Source organism: Panulirus ornatus, chromosome 41 (assembly GCF_036320965.1).
Source record: "Panulirus ornatus isolate Po-2019 chromosome 41, ASM3632096v1, whole genome shotgun sequence".
Classification (NCBI taxonomy): Eukaryota; Metazoa; Arthropoda; class Malacostraca; order Decapoda; family Palinuridae; genus Panulirus; species Panulirus ornatus.
Window position 1 is genome coordinate 19,833,883 of NC_092264.1, and position 19,187 is coordinate 19,853,069.

The 19,187-nt window shown below is 40.2% G+C and overlaps 1 protein-coding gene across 1 annotated transcript in view; it reads left to right on the forward strand.

The window, feature by feature from the left end:
• LOC139761747 (chloride channel protein 2-like) overlaps positions 1–11,197 on the forward strand; it is a 618,856-nt gene extending 607,659 nt beyond the window's left edge. Inside the window, exon 27 of the mRNA XM_071686165.1 lies at positions 7,301–11,197. The gene's annotated coding sequence lies outside the window, so the exon portion shown is untranslated. The remainder of the gene's footprint in view (positions 1–7,300) is intronic.
• The last annotated feature ends 7,990 nt before the right edge of the window (positions 11,198–19,187 follow it).

Below are 19,187 nucleotides of genomic sequence, written 5' to 3' on the forward strand. Positions count from 1 at the left end.
ATTGGGAGGTAAGTTTGAATGGAGAAAAACTGGAGGAAGTTAAGTGTTTTAGATATCTGGGAGTGGATCTGGCAGAGGATGGAACCATGGTAGCGGAAGTGAATCATAGGGTGGGGAGGGGGCAAAAATCCTGGGAGCCTTGAAGAATGTGTGGAAGTCGAGAACATTATCTCGGAAAGCAAAAATGGGTATGTTTGAAGGAATAGTGGTTCCAACAATGTTGTATAGGTTGCGAGGCGTGGGCTATAGATAGAGTTGTGCGCAGGAGGGGGGATGTGCTGGAAATGAGATGTTTGAGGACAATGTGTGGTGTGAGGTGGTTTGATCGAGTAAGTAATTTAAGGGTAAGAGAGATGTGTGGAAATAAAAAGAGCGTGGTTGAGAGAGCAGAAGAGGGTGTTTTGAAATGGTTTGGGCACATGGAGAGAATGAGTGAGGAAAGATTGACCAAGAGGATGTATGTGTCGGAGGTGGAGGGAACGAGGAGAAGTGGGAGACCAAATTGGAGGTGGAAAGATGGAGTGAAAAAGATTTTGTGTGATCGGGGCCTGAACATGCAGGAGGGTGAATGGCAGGCAAGGAATAGAGTGAATTGGATCGATGAGGTATACCGGGGTTGGCGTGCTGTCAGTGGATTGAATCAGGGCATGTGAAGCGTCTGGGGTGAACCATGGAAAGTTGTGTGGGGCCTAGATGTGGAAAGGGAGCTGTGGTTTTGGGCATTATTGCGTGACAGCTGGAGACTGAGTGTGAACGAATGGGGCCTTTGTTGTCTTTTCCTAGTGCTACCTCGCACACATGAGGGGGGAGGGGGATGGTATTCCATGTGTGGCGAGGGGGCGATGGGAATGAATAGGGGCAGATAGTGGGAATTGTGTGCATGGGTATATATGTATGTGTCTGTGTGTGTATATATATGTGTACATTGAGATGTACAGGTACGTATATTTGCGTGTGTGGGCGTGTGTGTGTGTACATTGTGTATGGGGGTGGGTTGTGCCATTTCTTGTGTCTGTTTCCTTGCGCTACCTCGCAAACGCGGAAGACAGCGACAAAGCAAAATAAATATAAATAAATGAATAAAAAAAATATTCCTAGTAAATTATATGGGAGGGTATTGATTGAGAGGGTGAAGACACGTACAGAGCATCAGACTGGGGAAGAGCAGTGTGGTTTCAGATGTGGTAGAGGATGTGTGGATCAGGTGTTTGCTTTGAAGAATGTATGTGAGAAATACTTACAAAAGTAAATGGATTTGTATGTAGCATTTATGGATCTGGAGAAGGCATATGATAGAGTTGATAGAGATGCTCTGTGGAAGGTATTAAGAATATATGGCATTGGAGGCAAGTTGTTAGAAGCAGTGAAAAGTTTTTATCGAGGATGTAAGGCATGTGTACGTGTAGGAAGAGAGGAAAGTGATTGGTTCTCAGTGAATGTAGGTTTGCAGCAGGGGTGTGTGATGTCTCCATGGTTGTTTAATTTGTTTATGGATGGGGTTGTTAGGGAGGTGAATGCAAGGGTTTTGGAAAGAGGGGCAAGTATGCAGTCTGTTGTGGATGAGAGAGCTTGGGAAGTGAGTCAGTTGTTGTTCGCTGATGATACAGAGCTGGTGGCTGATTCATGTGAGAAACTGCAGAAGCTGGTGACGGAGTTTGGTATTAAGAATATATGGTGTGGGAGGCAAGTTGTTAGAAGCAGTGAAAAGTTTTTATCGAGGATGTAAGGCATGTGTAAATGTAAATGTGAATAAGAGCAAGGTTATTAGGTACAGTAGGGTTGAGGGTCAAGTCAATTGGGAGGTAAGTTTGAATGGAGAAAAACTGGAGGAAGTGAAGTGTTTTAGATATCTGGGAGTGGATTTGGCAGCGGATGGAACCATGGAAGCGGAAGTGAATCATAGGGTGGCAGAGAGGCAAAAATTCTGGGAGCATTGAAGAATGTGTGGAAGTCAAAAATATCTTGGAAAGCAAAAATGGGTATGTTTGAAGGAATAGTGGTTCCAACAATGTTGTATGGCTGCGAGGCGTGGGCTATGGATAGAGTTGTGCGCAGGAGGGTGGATGTGCTGGTAATGAGATGTTTGAGGACAATATGTGGTGTGAGGTGGTTTGATCGAGGAAGTAATAATAGGGTAAGAGAGATGTATGGTAATAAAAAGAGTGTGGTTGAGAGAGCAGAAGAGGGTGTTTTGAAATGGTTCGGTCACATGGAGAGAATGAGTGAGGAAAGCTTGACCAAGAGGATATATGTGTCAGAGGTGAAGGGAACGAGGAGAAGTGGGAGACCAAATTGGAGGTGGAAAGATGGAGTGAAAAAGATTTTGTGTGATCGGGGCCTGAACATGCATGAGGGTGAAAGGCGTGCAAGGAATAGAGTGAATTGGAACGATGTGGTATAACGGGGTCGACTTGCTGTCAATGGATTGAACCAGGGCATGTGAAGCGTCTGGGGTAAACCATGGAAAGTTCTGTGGGGCCTGGACGTGGAAAGGGAACTGTGGTTTCGGTACATTATTACATGACAGCTAGAGACTGAGTGTGAACGAATGGGGCCTTTGTTGTCTTTTCCTAGCACCACCTCGCACACATGAGGGGGGAGGGGGTTGTTATTACATGTGTGGTGGGGTGGCAATGGGAATGAATAAAGGCAGACAGTATGAATTATGTACACGTGTATATATATATATGTCTGTGTGTGTATATACATGTATACATTTAGATTTATAGGTATGTATATTTGCGTGTGTGGACGTGTATGTATATACATGTGTATGTGGGTGTGTTGGGCCATTCTTTCGTCTGTTTCCTTGCGCTACCTCACTTACGCGGGAGACAGCGACAAAGCAAAATAGATAAATAAATAAATAAATGAATACACACATATACATATACACATTTTTTTTTTTCGCTGTCGCTGTCTCCCGCGTTTGCGAGGTAGCGCAAAGAAACAGACGAAAGAAATGGCCCAACCCACCTTCATACACATGTATATACATACGTCCACACACACAAATATACATACCTACACAGCTTTCCATGGTTTACCCCAGACGCTTCACATGCCCTGATTCAATCCACTGACAGCACGTCAACCCCGGTATACCACATCGATCCAATTCACTCTATTCCTTGCCCTCCTTTCACCCTCCTGCATGTTCAGGCCCCGATCACACAAAATCTTTTTCACTCCATCTTTCCACTTCTAATTTGGTCTCCCACTTCTCCTTGTTCCCTCCACCTCCGACACATATATCCTCTTGGTCAATCTTTCCTCACTCATTCTCTCCATGTGCCCAAACCATTTCAAAACACCCTCTTCTGCTCTCTCTACCACGTTCTTTTTATTTCCACACATCTCTCTTACCCTTACGTTACTTACTCGATCAAACCACCTCACACCACACATTGTCCTCAAACATCTCATTTCCAGCACATCCATCCTTCTGCGCACAACTCTATCCATAGCCCACGCCTCGCAACCATAAAACATTGTTGGAACCATTATTCCTTCAAACATACCCATTTTTGCTTTCCGAGATAATGTTCTCGACTTCCAGACATTCTTCAAGGCTCCCAGGATTTTCGCCCCCTCCCCCACCCTATGATCCACTTCCGCTTCCATGGTTCCATCCGCTGCCAGATCCACTCCCAGATATCTAAAACACTTTACTTCCTCCAGTTTTTCTCCATTCAAACTTACCTCCCAATTGACTTGACCCTCAGCCCTACTGTACCTAATAACCTTGCTCTTAATCACATTTACTCTTAACTTTCTTCTTTCACACACTTTACCAAACTCAGTCACCAGCTTCTGCAGTTTCTCTCATGAATCAGCCACCAGCGCTGTATCATCAGCGAACAACTACTGACTCACTTCCCAAGCTCTCTCATCCCCAACAGACTTCATACTTGCCCCTCTTTCCAAAACTCTTGCATTCACCTCCCTAACAACCCCATCCATAAACAAATCAAACAACCATGGAGACATCACACACCCCTGCTGCAAACCTACATTCACTGAGAACCAATCACTTTCCTCTCTTCCTACACGTACACATATCTTTCTTTCTTTCTTTCAAACTATTCGCCATTTCCCGCATTAGCGAGGTAGCGTTAAGAACAGAGGACTGGGCCTTGAGGGAATACCCTCACCTGGCCCAATTCTCTGTTCCTTCTTTTGGAAAATTAAAAAAAAAAAAAAAAAAACAAGAGGGGAGGATTTCCAGCCCCCCGCTCCCTCCCCTTTTAGTCGCCTTCTACGACACGCAGGGAATACGTGGGAAGTATTCTTTCTCTCCTATCCCCAGGGATAACGTACACATATATATACATATATACACATATATACACATGTATATGCATATATACACATGACAGCTAGAGACTGAATGTGAATGAATGTGGTCTCTTTTGTCTGTTTTCCTAGTGCTACTGAAGCTTTTCTGGGCTTTGTTTGTATCATTTACATTGACAAAATCATCTGATCATAAATATTTATTAAGTCCTTGATCTGGTATCTTTTGTTAATTTATGCTGACTAGTAGGACATGCAGTATTGAACATAACTTCAAAAATGAATTATTGGTGATCATTTGCACCAAACATTTTTCCAAATTCTTGATTATTAATGGGATTCTCATTCACCGCTAAAAGTAGATCTATGTTCTCATCGTGAGTACATTTCTCAGGTAATTGGATGAGGTCACTAACAAGCAACTTTGGTAGAGAGTGTGCTCAGAATTACTGGAAAAGTATTCCCTCACTTGAAGATCAGTATGTTAAAATCTCTTACTGTCATTGAATTGTATTCACTACAGAATTATGGTAATATATCTAGTCTTTCACTTACCTCTGGAATCTTTGCAAGGGCCATACAAATTAGTCCTACTGTTTACATCTTGCAAAGCTTAAGTTTCTACAAAACTGAAATCAATATTGTCAATGGCTGTAACATTTTTCATTATGAGCTTTAACAAAGAGCAAGTCACCACTGCTTACTTTACCTTTATCACTGTCAAATATACTGTGACCTGAAATTGTGTATTCAGCAAGGGAATTTCTGTTTTTGATATCTTTTGATGTTAGAGGCTCCAATCATGGACAAAAATCCACATCATGGCTGGGGTTTGAAGTGGAAAACATGATTTTTGGTAAGTCTCTGGTCATTCTTGTTTGGAAAGACAATAAGAGGGTTGAGAGTTCCAAAGGTTTGAAGTGTACAGAAAGAAGCATTTCTCAAAATGATGACCCTTGAGTTGCCAATGGCCCCACACTTATTTTTATGACACTGTAGCTTTCTGAATATTGTATATTTTAACTAATGGTATACTTTAACTAATGGTATCTGCTAGCTCTAGGAAGCAAAAACCCAAGGCAATACCTATACAACAGGGAAAGTAAACCAACATAGAGGCACAAGGTAAGTGGGTGAAGTTGTGTGGTTAGCTTGGGAAAGTTGATAAGACAAGCTGCTTTAGACTCATATCTGTCCTGTATATAGAGCTAGAACCATCCTAGATATGAGGGGAGTATTCTGTACAAAGATAGATCAAGCCCTTGTATAAACAGAGCTAATGTTCAGAAGAAATGAAACTTCAGAATCTAAACAGGACTCCAAGTTTTTCTTAGGCATACCTCTTTTTGACTTGAACTGTAAGGTTCAGGTCAATGGGTAATTTGTGTTAAAAATGTTTTGAAGATAATGGTGAAGTGAAGATTACCTTTGTCTTGACCATTATGGGTCATTCAAAGGCCTGTGAGGAACAGACCATGGCCTAGTGGTGTTGAGGATGTAATGAAAATAAGGGTTTATTAGAGATGGCCTTTGTCTTGCCCATAAGGTCCAAGTCAGAGATGAATGGTGTCAACAGTTAGGTGAATATGAGGGTGCAGTGTAGGTGGCCTTTGACCTGACCCATAGGGTTTAAGTCTGGGGCAGGTGTTGTGAAGATAAGCGTTTACTGAAGATTGACCTGAATTATATGGTTTAAGTCATTGGCCACTTATGTTGAGAGTTTTGTGAAGGTTAGGATGTAGTGAAACAGGGATTAGTGAAGATAGGTGTGTAGTAATGTTAGCCTTTAACCTGAATTGTAAGGCTCTGATCAATGGCCAGTTGTGTTGAGATGTGGTATAGATTAGGGTATAGTGGAGATGACCTTTGACACGATACTTATGAATCAGATCAAAGGCCTGTTAGGATCAAAGGCTAATGGAATCATGAATGAAATGAAGATGGTGTAGTGAAGATGGCCTTTATCCTAATCCATAATGTTGAGTCAAAAGGAAATTGCATCAAGAGCATAGTGAAGATGTTGTCCCATGAAGATAAGGATGTAATGAAGATGGCCTTTGACTTGACCCTTACGAATCAGGTTAAAGACAAATGGCGTTGAGGGTGGGGTGAAGATGTAGTTTAGGAAAGATAAGGTAGCAGTGAAATGGCTTTAGACCAGACTCCAAGATGATCCAAGTTAATATCAAAGCTAGTCAAAAAAACTAGAGAACATTGTATGTCAACTACAGCTATGTGCAATAAAAAGAAAACGAAAATGAGAAAAAATCTTAAAAACTTTTTTTTTTTTTTGCCGGTCTACCGCGTTTGCAAGGTAGCGCAAGGAAACAGACGAAAGAAATGGCCCAACCCACCCCCATACACATGTATATACATACGTCCACACACGCAAATATACATACCTACACAGCTTTCCATGGTTTACCCCAGATGCTTCACATGCCCTGATTCAATCCACTGACAGCACGTCAACCCCAGTATACCACATCGACCCAATTCACTCTATTCCTTGCCCTCCTTTCACCCTCCTGCATGTTCAGGCCCCAATCACACAAAATCTTTTTCACTCCATCTTTCCACCTCCAATTTGGTCTCCCACTTCTCCTCGTTCCCTCCACCTCCGACACATATATCCTCTTGGTCAATCTTTCCTCACTCATTCTCTCCATGTGCCCAAACCATTTCAAAACACCCTTCTGCTCTCTCAACCACGCTCTTTTTATTTCCACACACCTCTCTTACCCTTACGTTACTTACTCGATCAAACCACCTCACACCACACATTGTCCTCAAACATCTCATTTCCAGCACATCCATCCTCCTGCGCACAACTCTATCCATAGCCCACGCCTCGCAACCATACAACATTGTTGGAACCACTATTCCTTCAAACATACCCATTTTTGCTTTCCGAGATAAAAACTTACTGTTGTATAATCAAAGATATGCATGAAGAAGTATGAAAAATAGAAAAAAATAATAATTTACCTTTTTTTAAACACAGAGCAGTGTTGAAGTTAGCATCATTGGGATTCCCAGCTAACCATCTCGGTGCATAGCAGAGGAGGAATGAATGAAAGGAGTGAGCATTGCATAACAAGTGAGGAGCGAGTGGAAGATTGAACAAGGAGAAAAATTTTTTAGACAGTGTATATCTTGTCTCAGGACACATATGTCACAAATGATTGTGAAATGACATATGTATGTCAAAGTTAGGGTGTCTGAAAAATAGAAATAGTAAGTGACATAAAAAGAGTGAATACATTCACCAAAGAATTATTATAAAGCTTAAGCTTCACTAATGATCTTTTCTTTGAACTAGACTTCCCTCCCACATGAGTTGCACCACCACAGGAAGTAAGTGTACCAACAAATGATATATGTCACAGTTTGGATATCCAAACTAAAAGTAACTGACATAAAGTTTATCTACAAATTACCCTAAAGCTTACATTTAACTAACACTTTTCACCTCAAATTCCCTCTTCCAACACATATACTATAGAAAGTAGATAGTACCAGGTCAAGTGGAAACACCAATGACTGAGTCTTCCACGCTGAAAGAGATGCTACTGAGGGCTTGAGTAATGCATAGGTGGTGCGACGAGGCCTATAAGGCATGTGATGATGTTCATGAATGCTTTGCTTGGCATGCAGTTTAGTACAATGGTGCAGACATCTTATCTCAGATGATGTATGTTGCAATTGACATTGTACCTCACAATCAAAAGGTTAACATCTCATTTAGATCATATACAAAATACTGTATTTTTCTCATTTCATACAGTTCCCCTTGTAAGCCCAGAATTAGATATATGCTAATTGTTTGTCACACCTACTGAGGGAGTTGGAGTGTTAGTTTGAGCTAGAGTACATTTTCTAGTTTCTGAAGTGTAACATTTATAGTAATCACTGATTTATTTGGGGTTGCTTAAAGAAATTAAATCAGTTTTCCCCCATAAATCTTTCTTTTGAATACCAGAATAAGCACACTTTACATCTGATCACCAAAACTCTAGTTTCTCTCTAAATCTTGTAAATAGTCAAAGATGAGCTTGGCACTTTTAAAGGAAAGGGATCACAGGATTTTTTTCCCAAAGCTAGCACAGTTCCCAAGGCTAATAATGTGGAATCTAATGCCCCCATATCATAGTGAAGATGGTTACAATACAGCTACCACACTGTGGAACATGACTGGTACCTATAACAACCAAACTTAACAAAGTATTAGAAGACAGATGATCATCAAAAACATGCCTTTAAGTAAAGATATGCTTTTTTCATATTGATCCTTAATAGTCATAAGATATGAGACAAAAAACTGACAGTACAATTATTATTTTTATTATTATTATTATTCTATTATCATTATTATTATCATTATTATTATTATGAATATCAGAGTATTATCATATAACCCTAGGACCCCTTTCTCAGTGATCCAGGGGCTCCCACAGCTTCAAGGCTGCTAAACACACATTAACAACTTCTATGAAACTGTATTTTGTTTTATCACTCAACAGAGAAATAGCCATGCCAAAGGTAACTTTTCGCTAATGAAATGACCTCAAGTAGGCAGAGTCTGGCAACACTTGACAGATATGTGGCATTTTTATCTGAAGCCGTAATTTCTGAGATGAATAATATAAAAATTTCTGTCCACAGCACAATCAACAATGTCTCCTCAATGCTCAGCATATTATCATTCTTAGGTTTGTCAATAATATTGTCATGAAAGAAAAGACCAGAAACTGTAGGATACATTTGTGAAAAGATGGAATAACTTTTGTTGACTTTAGTCACAGTTTTGGCTCATTTTCTAATGTGCAAGTCTGATGGAAGTGGAAGAGTTTTTGTTTCCCATCTTGTTATAGTTGTATTGCATATTTTACAATGAAATTGAATGTTTTGTTTTTCTGTTGAAATTTATAATGCTAGAGATGTGTAATACAAAGCATTTAATACTAAAAGTGTCAATATTCTTGTCTTAATGAGCATACACATTTGAACTCATACTGATGCAGTATGGAAAGCACTGAAAGTAGTACAGCTTGCAAGTGGAGGGTTAGTTATCATTCCCCTCAATATAACCCAGTTTTCTATAGAATTTTAAAGCAGTAGCAACATGGGCACAGATACCTGAGTTTATATAAAGATAAGAATGAATGCTGTGGAAAATATCCATGATTAAAAGTCTAGTAATTACACATAAGTATAGTACTTAAGCAATGAATACATGTGTGGGTATCTAACAGTACTAAAGTAGAAGTACTAAAGTTTGGGTAATACATGTGAAAGATGCACCAAATTTTCAAATTTCTGACAGCAAGTAACATGGGATCATCACCTTCAAATAGTATGCAATATTTGCCTCATTGTGGTAAATGTTTAACCAAGGGTAAGTTGATGGCCTGCTTTGTCCCAAGTCTTACATCTGTCTGTGAACCAAGTCAGTTTTGACCATTCACTGGATGAGGAAAACCTGCTTTGATCTAAGAAGAATTTTCCCTTAGATAAGTAGACATTTGATAGTGTGCTCTACTCCCAACCTAAGAGACTACTGCTGGATGTTTCGGAATGACACAGATGTTTTGGCCAGGGGCGGTTTGTTTTGGGAAGTTACATGGTAAGGGGAATGGGAAGTTAAATGCTCTTTTCACAGGCATTTTCAAAGATCCTTGCACAAGCACTGTTAAACCAGGCAGTTCAAGAGATAAGTCAGATGTGAGTGTCCACATATCCAAGCAAAAACGTTTTCACTATAAAAGTAGTTTTCTTCTTGATCCTCTTTGTTCTAGTCTTTGATTTGCAAGTAGAATCAAATAATGATATATAGATAATATTTTGTTATCTGTAATATTGTACAAAACAATGAATATCACCATACTTAGTAGTCGATCAGCTTCATTGGTAAAGACATTGCATATATTTTCATGTTAATATTGTATATTACCTAGTTATACTTGATCAAAGTTTATTTACATTGTGAGTAATAACAAACTTGTGCAAGGTAAACTGTTACAAAAGGAATTATAGTCAACCATTCAAATGAAATGGGAGTGCTGAAGAATTATCCAGATTCCAGCACTGATGTGATAACTTTGGCCTTGGTTGTGCTGTTATTATAACTAGATTGTACAGAAGATAATCATAAGAGATCTTATGGTATGGTCAGAATTGTACCTGTTCTGTGTGTTCCAAAATATCTTATTGGTTTTACTGATATTTTTTTGTACTCTTCCTTGTTTTATGTCGGTAGAACTGTGAGGGTTTTGTAGGGTTGTCTCGTGTAAAACTTAATTTCCTACAATTCCTTATCTTCATTGTCATTATGTGTCTTTCCTTTTGTACTGATAATCAAATTTAGATAAGAAAAGACATTGTAATACTCCTTACTTAATGATAATTCTATCAAACAGTAATTCTACATTACTTGAAATGCAATAAAAAGACATGAAATTATGTGAGTTGCAGGCAGCCACTGAACTTTTCAAGTATCAGCATTGTTCCATATCAATTCACCATGTAATTCATTTTTCCATCTTCATTCATAAATATGTTTTCATCTCTTCAATGTGACATGAGCAAAAATCATAGCTGTTACAGGTTTTTGTCATTAGATCATGTGAAAATCTTTAAAACAGTTTACCATTTCTACGAATATTGTTCATAACTGTACAGCCTACTGAAAACACAAAACTCATCCACTGCTTTGTTAAAATTCAACACATCAGGCATGAAGTCATGTTGGGTGGTTCTTATGTATGACTGAGTGTGTCAACTTAAAATGTGTCTGTGATTGTAGTCTCAAGATTTTTATGTGTTAAATGTAATTCTATCTTTGCAGATAGGTTAAATGATAATGATGAATAAGTTGTAAATCAATATAGATTTGTAGAAGGTTTCTAGTTTCATTACCCCTTTGATTTTTGAAGTATTCCTTTTATTGCTTCTGGAGTGCAATTATTCGAGTTGTTGAATATGAATCAGCCAACCCAATATTTGGTTACAACTTTAGTTGTTTACTGTTCAGGTGATTTTGATCTGATTTTTGCTGCAAGAGTATGAATGCACAAATCTTTGACTAGGTGGCACATCAACATTATGTATTTCTTAACACCCCCAAAATGCAAATGGTTTGAGGGAGTAGATTTCTTGTCAATGACAATCCTTGTACCTATTTGGCATGGTATTACAGATAGAGGATATCCAATGCAAACATCCAAAGTCTGAAAACATCCCAAACATGAATGCCTGATCACTTTTGATTCTTGCCAAAGTAGCACATGAGATTCTTAAATCTGAATTTGAGCTGGTAGTGATCTGTTATTTTATCATTCATTTGTAAGGGCTTTGCCCTTTTTGTGCCTGTGTAATTGCACCCAACAAGCATTTAACCCTTAGCACTGCATTGTTTGTGTCATCACCAAACTCTACCTTGTTGATTTGAGCCAAGGAAGAGTTTTTCATTTTAAATTACACTTGTTAGAAAAGGAGGCAAGAAAGTTTTGCATAAGTACAGTGAATACATGTTTTCTTAATATTTTTTAATATTACTTATACTATATACAAAAAACACTGAAAAGATGAGAAAAAAATCGGGCTAACCCAGAAGTCCTAAAATCTTTGCTGTTTTGTCCCAAGGATACTGAGATGGAGCTCTATCTGTATTCATGTTGTTACTTTTCAATCAATTTTCATCATCTGTGAATACATTAATTAACTACTGCCATCAACATCAATTACATGGAGTGGATCAAGTATATATAATGATGAGCACTATTTGTGAGAATCTATTTCGTAAAACTAGAGTCCTCAAGCCCAGCCTTGGCGGGTGACAAAGGACAGGAATGTCCAATTCTCTATGGGTAGGCTTCTTACAACAAGTAAAAGTACTAATGTTGTTCAGTTTGTGTTCTTCCTCATTTATTGGACTCATGACCAAGTTTCCATCCCTGTGCTTGCAACCTCTATATACGGGATGGGGATTTCATGGATTGTGCACAAATATTTCCTCATTTGTCAACATTTAACAGGAGAAATAAGAAGTGAGATCAGTATTTAACTCTTATTCAGTGGTGAAGCTTATTGTAAAGTAGTGATGGTTATCACAACACCTGAGGAGAATTGGATCATTCTTTTCATGATGGAAGTATAGCAATAATGAAGATTGCCTTTGGATCCACTAGTGGCAGCCAGAGGTTTATAACTCCTGGCATTCTTTCCTGTTTGCCCTTAACCATTATTAGTGGAAAGAAGTGTACATTTACTGATACATTAAGTCTAAACAGGTGGTTTTGCTAAGACTGGCTCATTTAATTCTGTGCTTCCACAGGGTAGGGTTCTGTGGAAAGTTTGTCCTACTAATCACTTTAGTGTTGATATGAAGGAATTGTATTATCTTTACAAGATTTTGAAGGATTTTTTTACCCCTTTTTCTCATCATACTGAATAAAAATAATGGAAAAACGTAAATAGCTATGGAACATAACTCTGGAATAACCTTCCCTGAAAACATTGTGAATGGTCCCAGATAACCTTGGCATGGAAATGGGACTTGACCCTTGTGAGTGACAGAATTCAAAATGAAATGAAGCTGAGGGAGAGCCTAACTTTCCACACCAGGAATTGTAAATGAAATTATATTGTTGAAATGTTACATTAATGTGGAAATATGATCCATTTTGCTATTCTTATTTCCTTAAAGTATGGTAGCAGCACTCAAGAACATTTCGTCTATTTACATCACCAAGGAGCAGCAGGTTGAAAGAATATTCAAATATTTAATGTATGTATGACGCATGGTGTAGTGCCTGAGGATTGGCGGAATGCATGCATAGTGCCATTGTACAAAGGCAAAGGGGATGAAGGTGAGTGCTCATATTACAGAAGTATAAGTTTGTTGAGTATTTATGGGAAATTATATTGAGGGTATTGATTGAGAGGGTGAAGGCATGTACAGAGCATCAGACTGGGGAAGAGCAGTGTGGTTTCAGAAGTGGTAGAGGATGTATGGATCAGGTGTTTGCTTTGAAGAATGTATGTGAGAAATACTTAGAAAAGCAAATGGATTTGTATGTAGCATTTATGGATCTGGAGAAGGCATATGATAGAGTTGATAGAGATGCTCTGTGGAAAGTATTAAGAAGTATTAGAAGTATTAGAAGCAGTGAAATTTTATCGAGGAAGTAAAGTATGTGTAAGAGTAGGAGGAGAGGAAAGTGATTGGTTCTCAGTGAATGTCGGTTTGCAGCAGAAGAGCCTTCATGGTTGTTCAATTTGTTTATGGATGGGGTTGTTAGGGAGGTGAATGCAAGAGTTTTGGAGAGAGGGGCAAGTATGCAGTCTGTTGTCGATGAGAGGGCTTGGGAAGTGAGTCAGTTGTTGTTCGCTGATGATACAGCGCTGGTGGCTGATTTGGGCGAGAAACTGTAGAAGCTGGTGACTGAGTTTGGTAAAGTGTGTGAAAGAAGAATGCTGAGAGTAAATGTGAATAAGAGCAAGGTTATTAGGTACAGTAGGGTTGAGGGACAAGTCAACTGGGAGGTAAGTTTGAATGGAGAAAAACTGGAGGAAGTGAATTGTTTCAGATACCTGGGAGTGGATTTGGCAGCGGATGGAACCATGGAAGCAGAAGTGATTCACAGGGTGGGGGGAGGGGGCAAAAGTTCTAGGAGTGTTGAAAAATGTGTGGAAGGCGAGAACATTATCTCGGAAAGCAAAAATGGGTATGTTTGAAGGAATAGTGGTTCCAACAATGTTATATGGTTGCGAGGCATGGGCTATAGACAGAGTTGTGCAGAGGAAGGTGGATGTGTTGGAAATGATATGTTTGAGGATAATATGTGGTGTGAGGTGGTTTCATCAAGTTAGTAATGAAAGGGTAAGAGAGATGTGTGGTAATAAAAGGAGTAGTTGAGAGGGCAGAAAAGGGTGTTTTGAAATGGTTTGATCACATGAGAGAATGAGTGAGGAAAGATTGACCAAGAGGATATATGTGTCAGAGGTGGAGGGCACGAGAAGTGGGAGACCAAATTGGAGGTGGAAGGATGGAGTGAAAAAGGTTTTGAGCGATCGGGGCCTGAACTTGCAGGAGGGTGAAAGGTGTGCAAGGAATAGAGTGAATTGGAACGATGTGGTATACCGGGGTCGACATGCTGTCAATGGATTGAACCAGGGCATGTGAAGCATCTGGGGTAAACCATGAAAAGTTTTGTGGGGCCTGAATGTGAAAAGGGAGCTGTGGTTTCGGTGCATTATACATGACAGCTAGAGACTGAGTGTGAACGAATGTGGCCTTTGTTGTCTTTTCCTAGCACTTCCTCGCACGCATGCGGGGGAGGGGATTGCCTTTTCATGTGTGGCGGGTGCAAACGGAATGAGTAAAGGCAGCAAGTATGAATTATGTACATGTGTATATATGTATATGTCTGTGTATGTATATATATGTATATGTCTGTGTATGTATATATATGTATACGTTGAAATGTATACTTATGTATATGTGCGTGTGTGGACGTGTATGTATATACATGTGTAAGGGGTGGGTTGGGCCATTTCTTTCGTCTGTTTCCTTGCGCTACCTCGCAAACGCGGGAGACAGCGACAAAGCAAAATAAAAAAAATAATATATATATATATATATATATGAAGTCTGTTGTGGATGAGAGAGCATGGGAAGTGAGTCAGTTGTTGTTCGCTGATGATACAGCGCTGGTGGCTGATGCATGTGAGAAACTGCAGAAGCTGGTGACTGAGTTTGGTAAAGTGTGTGAAAGAAGAAAGTTAAGAGTAAATGTGAATAAGAGCAAGGTTATTAGGTACAGTAGGGTTTAGGGTCAAGTCAATTGGGAGGTTAGTTTGAATGGAGAAAAACTAGAGGAAGTAAAGTCTTTTAGATATCTGGGAGTGGATCTGGCAGCGGATGGAACCATGGAAGCGGAAGTGAATCATAGGGTGGGGGAGGGGGCAAAAATCCTGGGAGCCTTGAAGAATGTGTGGAAGTCGAGAACATTATCTCGGAAAGCAAAAATGGGTATGTTTGAAGGAATAGTGGTTCCAACAATGTTGTATGGTTGTGAGGTGTGGGCTATGGATAGAGTTGTGCGCAGGAGGGTGGATGTGCTGGAAATGAGATGTTTGAGGACAATGTGTGGTGTGAGGTGGTTTGATCGAGTAAGTAACGTAAGGGTAAGAGAGATGTGTGGAAATAAAAAGAGCGTGGTTGAGAGAGCAGAAGAGGGTGTTTTGAAATGGTTTGGGCACATGGAGAGAATGAGTGAGGAAAGATTGACCAAGAGGATATATGTGTCGGAGGTGGAGGGAACGAGAAGTGGGAGACCAAATTGGAGGTGGAAAGATGGAGTGAAAAAGATTTTGTGTGATCGGGGCCTGGACATGCAGGAGGGTGAAAGGAGGGCAAGGAATAGAGTGAATTGGATCGATGTGGTATACCGGGGTTGACGTGCTGTCAGTGGATTGAATCAGGGCATGTGAAGCGTCTGGGGCAAACCATGGAAAGTTGTGTGGGGCCTGGATGTGGAAAGGGAGCTGTGGTTTCGGGCATTATTGCATGGCAGCTAGAGACTGAGTGTGAACGAATGGGGCCTTTGTTGTCTTTTCCTAGTGCTACCTCGCACACATGAGAGGGGAGGGGGATGGTATTCCATGTGTGGCGAGGTGGCGATGGGAGTGAATGGGGGCAGACAGTGTGAATTGTGTGCATGGGTATATATGTATGTGTCTGTGTATGTATATATATGTGTACATTGAGATGTATAGGTATGTATATTTGCGTGTGTGGACGTGTGTGTGTGTATACATTGTGTATGGGGGTGGGTTGGGCCATTTCTTTCGTATGTTTCCTTGCGCTACCTCGCAAACGCGGGAGACAGCGACAAAGCAAAATAAATAAATAATATATATATATATATATATATATATATATATATATATATATTATCCCTGGGGATAGGGGAGAAAGAATACTTCCCACGTATTCCCTGCGTGTCGTAGAAGGCGACTAAAAGGGGAGGGAGCGGGGGGCTGGAAATCCTCCCCTCTCGTTTTTTTTTTTTTTTTTAATTTTCCAAAAGAAGGAACAGAGGGGGCCAGGTGAGAATATTCCAAAAAAGGCCCAGTCCTCTGTTCCTAAAGCTACCTCGCTAACGCGGGAAATGGCGAATAGTTTAAAAGAAAAGAAAGAAATATATATATATATATATATATATATATATATATATATATATATATATATATATATATATATATATATATATATATTAGTATTTTGTATGTGAAATATTCACAAATAGATAGAATATTTCAAAACTGTGTATGCAGCAGAAAGTGTGTCAAAACTTGAGTGCGGGTTGGCAGGTAGAATGATCTTGGAAGCTGAATGAGCGTGCCACATTTCCGCCACGACCACTATTGGTCAGTCAGTGTCCCAGTTACCACCGTTGGTTATACCTCCTCGTGTGATTGTCCTGTGTCCCGCTGTATTTATGTTTGTTAATGTAGCATCCAATTATCTAACATCTACAACTCCAGAATTTGCAGTTAAACGGAAGAGAACATCTCTGACCAAATGAAGCTAGAAATCTTACGACCCACCAATGCTGTTGAGGGAGTTTCAGCGATTGGGCTGTTTACATCCTGGATGAATCTAGCTACAGACCTTAACCAAGATGACTTTGCTGTCTGCTAAGGTAACCACAAAGTTAGAAATCCATTCATGGAGAAAATGCTTTCTTTATATACAGAGCATGAGACGTAGAAAAGCAGCTGCTCTAAATACCCTTCAACTCAGGTTTAAGTTTGTGAATATTTCTGAGTGTTTATGTAAAAAAGACAATGAAGCTGAGGCAGAGCCATTTCAAGCTAGTGAATGATGACTAGATAAGTTTATTCAATGTCAGAAGCAACGTAAGGTAATGGTAATGGGAGGACCCGTCCGTGACCTTCCTGCGAGGTTTTCACAGAACATATCCCCTGCATAGAGCAAGGGATGGCCATTCTCTGAATTATTTAATATATCGAAAAGAAAACTTGAATAATCAATATTTTTGTTATGCGAAACGGTCCATTTCACTGAGCATTTTGAATAACAGGTTATACTGTACATACTTTTTGAAGGATGGGGAAAAAACCTGTAACCTGCACAGTCTCTCTCTCTCTCTCTCTCTCTCTCTCTCTCTCTCTCTCTCTCTCTCTCTCTCTCAAACCATGGATCCTGCAAATCTAATTTTGTACCTCTTTATTTACCTTCATTCCTCATCCGTGTGAACCTGTGTAAGGGAGGGCTGAACCCATTGCTGAGACATCATGCTAGAAACTATAATACAAAATTCTGAGGTGTCCATCATGGAATAAAATTTGCAGATACCTCCTCCTATATGTCCACGGGACCACTGAAATTATAAAGCTTAAAGTAAACAGGATTGGATTAAGTTAAGTGTAGCTTTTCTAAAGAACTTTGACGGGTATTTTTTGTGGGGTTGCTGAAATGGAAGGACTGAGAGAGAGGGGCACGGAAAACATCAAACATCAACAACAACAACAACAACGATTTATCGTGTAGATTATACAAGGTGAGGTAACAAAGGGCAATGGACTACTGAAGGTGCAAGATTATGATGGGAGAGGGAAAGGAAGGTAGGTTGAATAACACGAGACAGGCTTGGCAGGGGTCCTGTGATGTTAGTGTGGATGCCAGACGAAGCAGGAACACGTGGGAGAAGTGTGTGGCTGCCGAGTCAACGTTGTGCTCCTGTGGGAGGTGAGTGTGGCATGTATCGCGGCTCCTGAAGTGTGTCGCGACCACCGATTTGTACTTGGGTTGCAGGAGGTTTCTGAAGAGGTGCTAGGCTTGCAGGGGTGCTGTGGGCGTGCCCCTTAGGTCCTCCCTTGTTGCAGCTACTGCTCGCGATGGGCGGAAACGATGTCTCACGCGACTCCTGCTTGAGGTGGACGTCGGAGATGAGGCACCATAATGAAACCTGCCTGGAAGATGAGATGTCTAGGGTCACATTAGGACATCTTAGATGGAAACGCCCTAAGGGCGGCATGAGTCTGGAGTTACATCGTTAAGACTTTAGGTACCGGCGTGGTACACTTGCCGAGTGGTGAGTCAGCTGCCTGCCTTGCTACGTTTTTTTGCTTTTGTTTTGAGATCGTCGGACCTCTGCATGGTCCGACACGGGCCTTTGCCTATTGGCGGCCCGTATAACTTGCTACGATGATACCTGGGTATTTAAGAGGTATTTCCAGAGGGAATTAGAGACTTCGCAGCCGAATGCTGCAAGCTTCTTACCTACATGCTGGTGGACTTGAGTTTACGAACGTAAGAGCGTCGCTTTCTTGTGGAAAGGGTCTGGCCATCTATAATTACAGTAGGTGCAGTTGTGTAGGATGTACCACCAAACATATCCTTCCGGGGATTATTAAGGTAGATGAGAACACAGGCTGTCACCAGTCAATGGCAACGTCGTTAAAGTGACCTTGGGTCGCTAATGAACTATGAACTGCTTAGTGCCATTAAACCGAAGTATCTTGGACGGTGAACTGGTTAGCAAGTAAGACATCGTATGCGGCTTCAGTAGATGAAATTCTAGAAGCAAATGTACCATTATATTGACATTCTAATGTTCATCAGTTGTATCACTGAGTGTTACTAACAACAAAAGCAAGTGGTTGGGGTGACGCAATGAAAGGTAAAGATAACTTTCAACATGAGTGCATCTCATAGCATGAGCTGAACTATGTGAACAGGAGTATGTAGAATCTTGAAATATCATCTTTGTGTAGCCATCATTGCCATACCCATCTTTGCTCGGTATCCTGAGGGGTAAAAAACAGTGATAATGCAAAAATAAACCAGACTCTTGCAC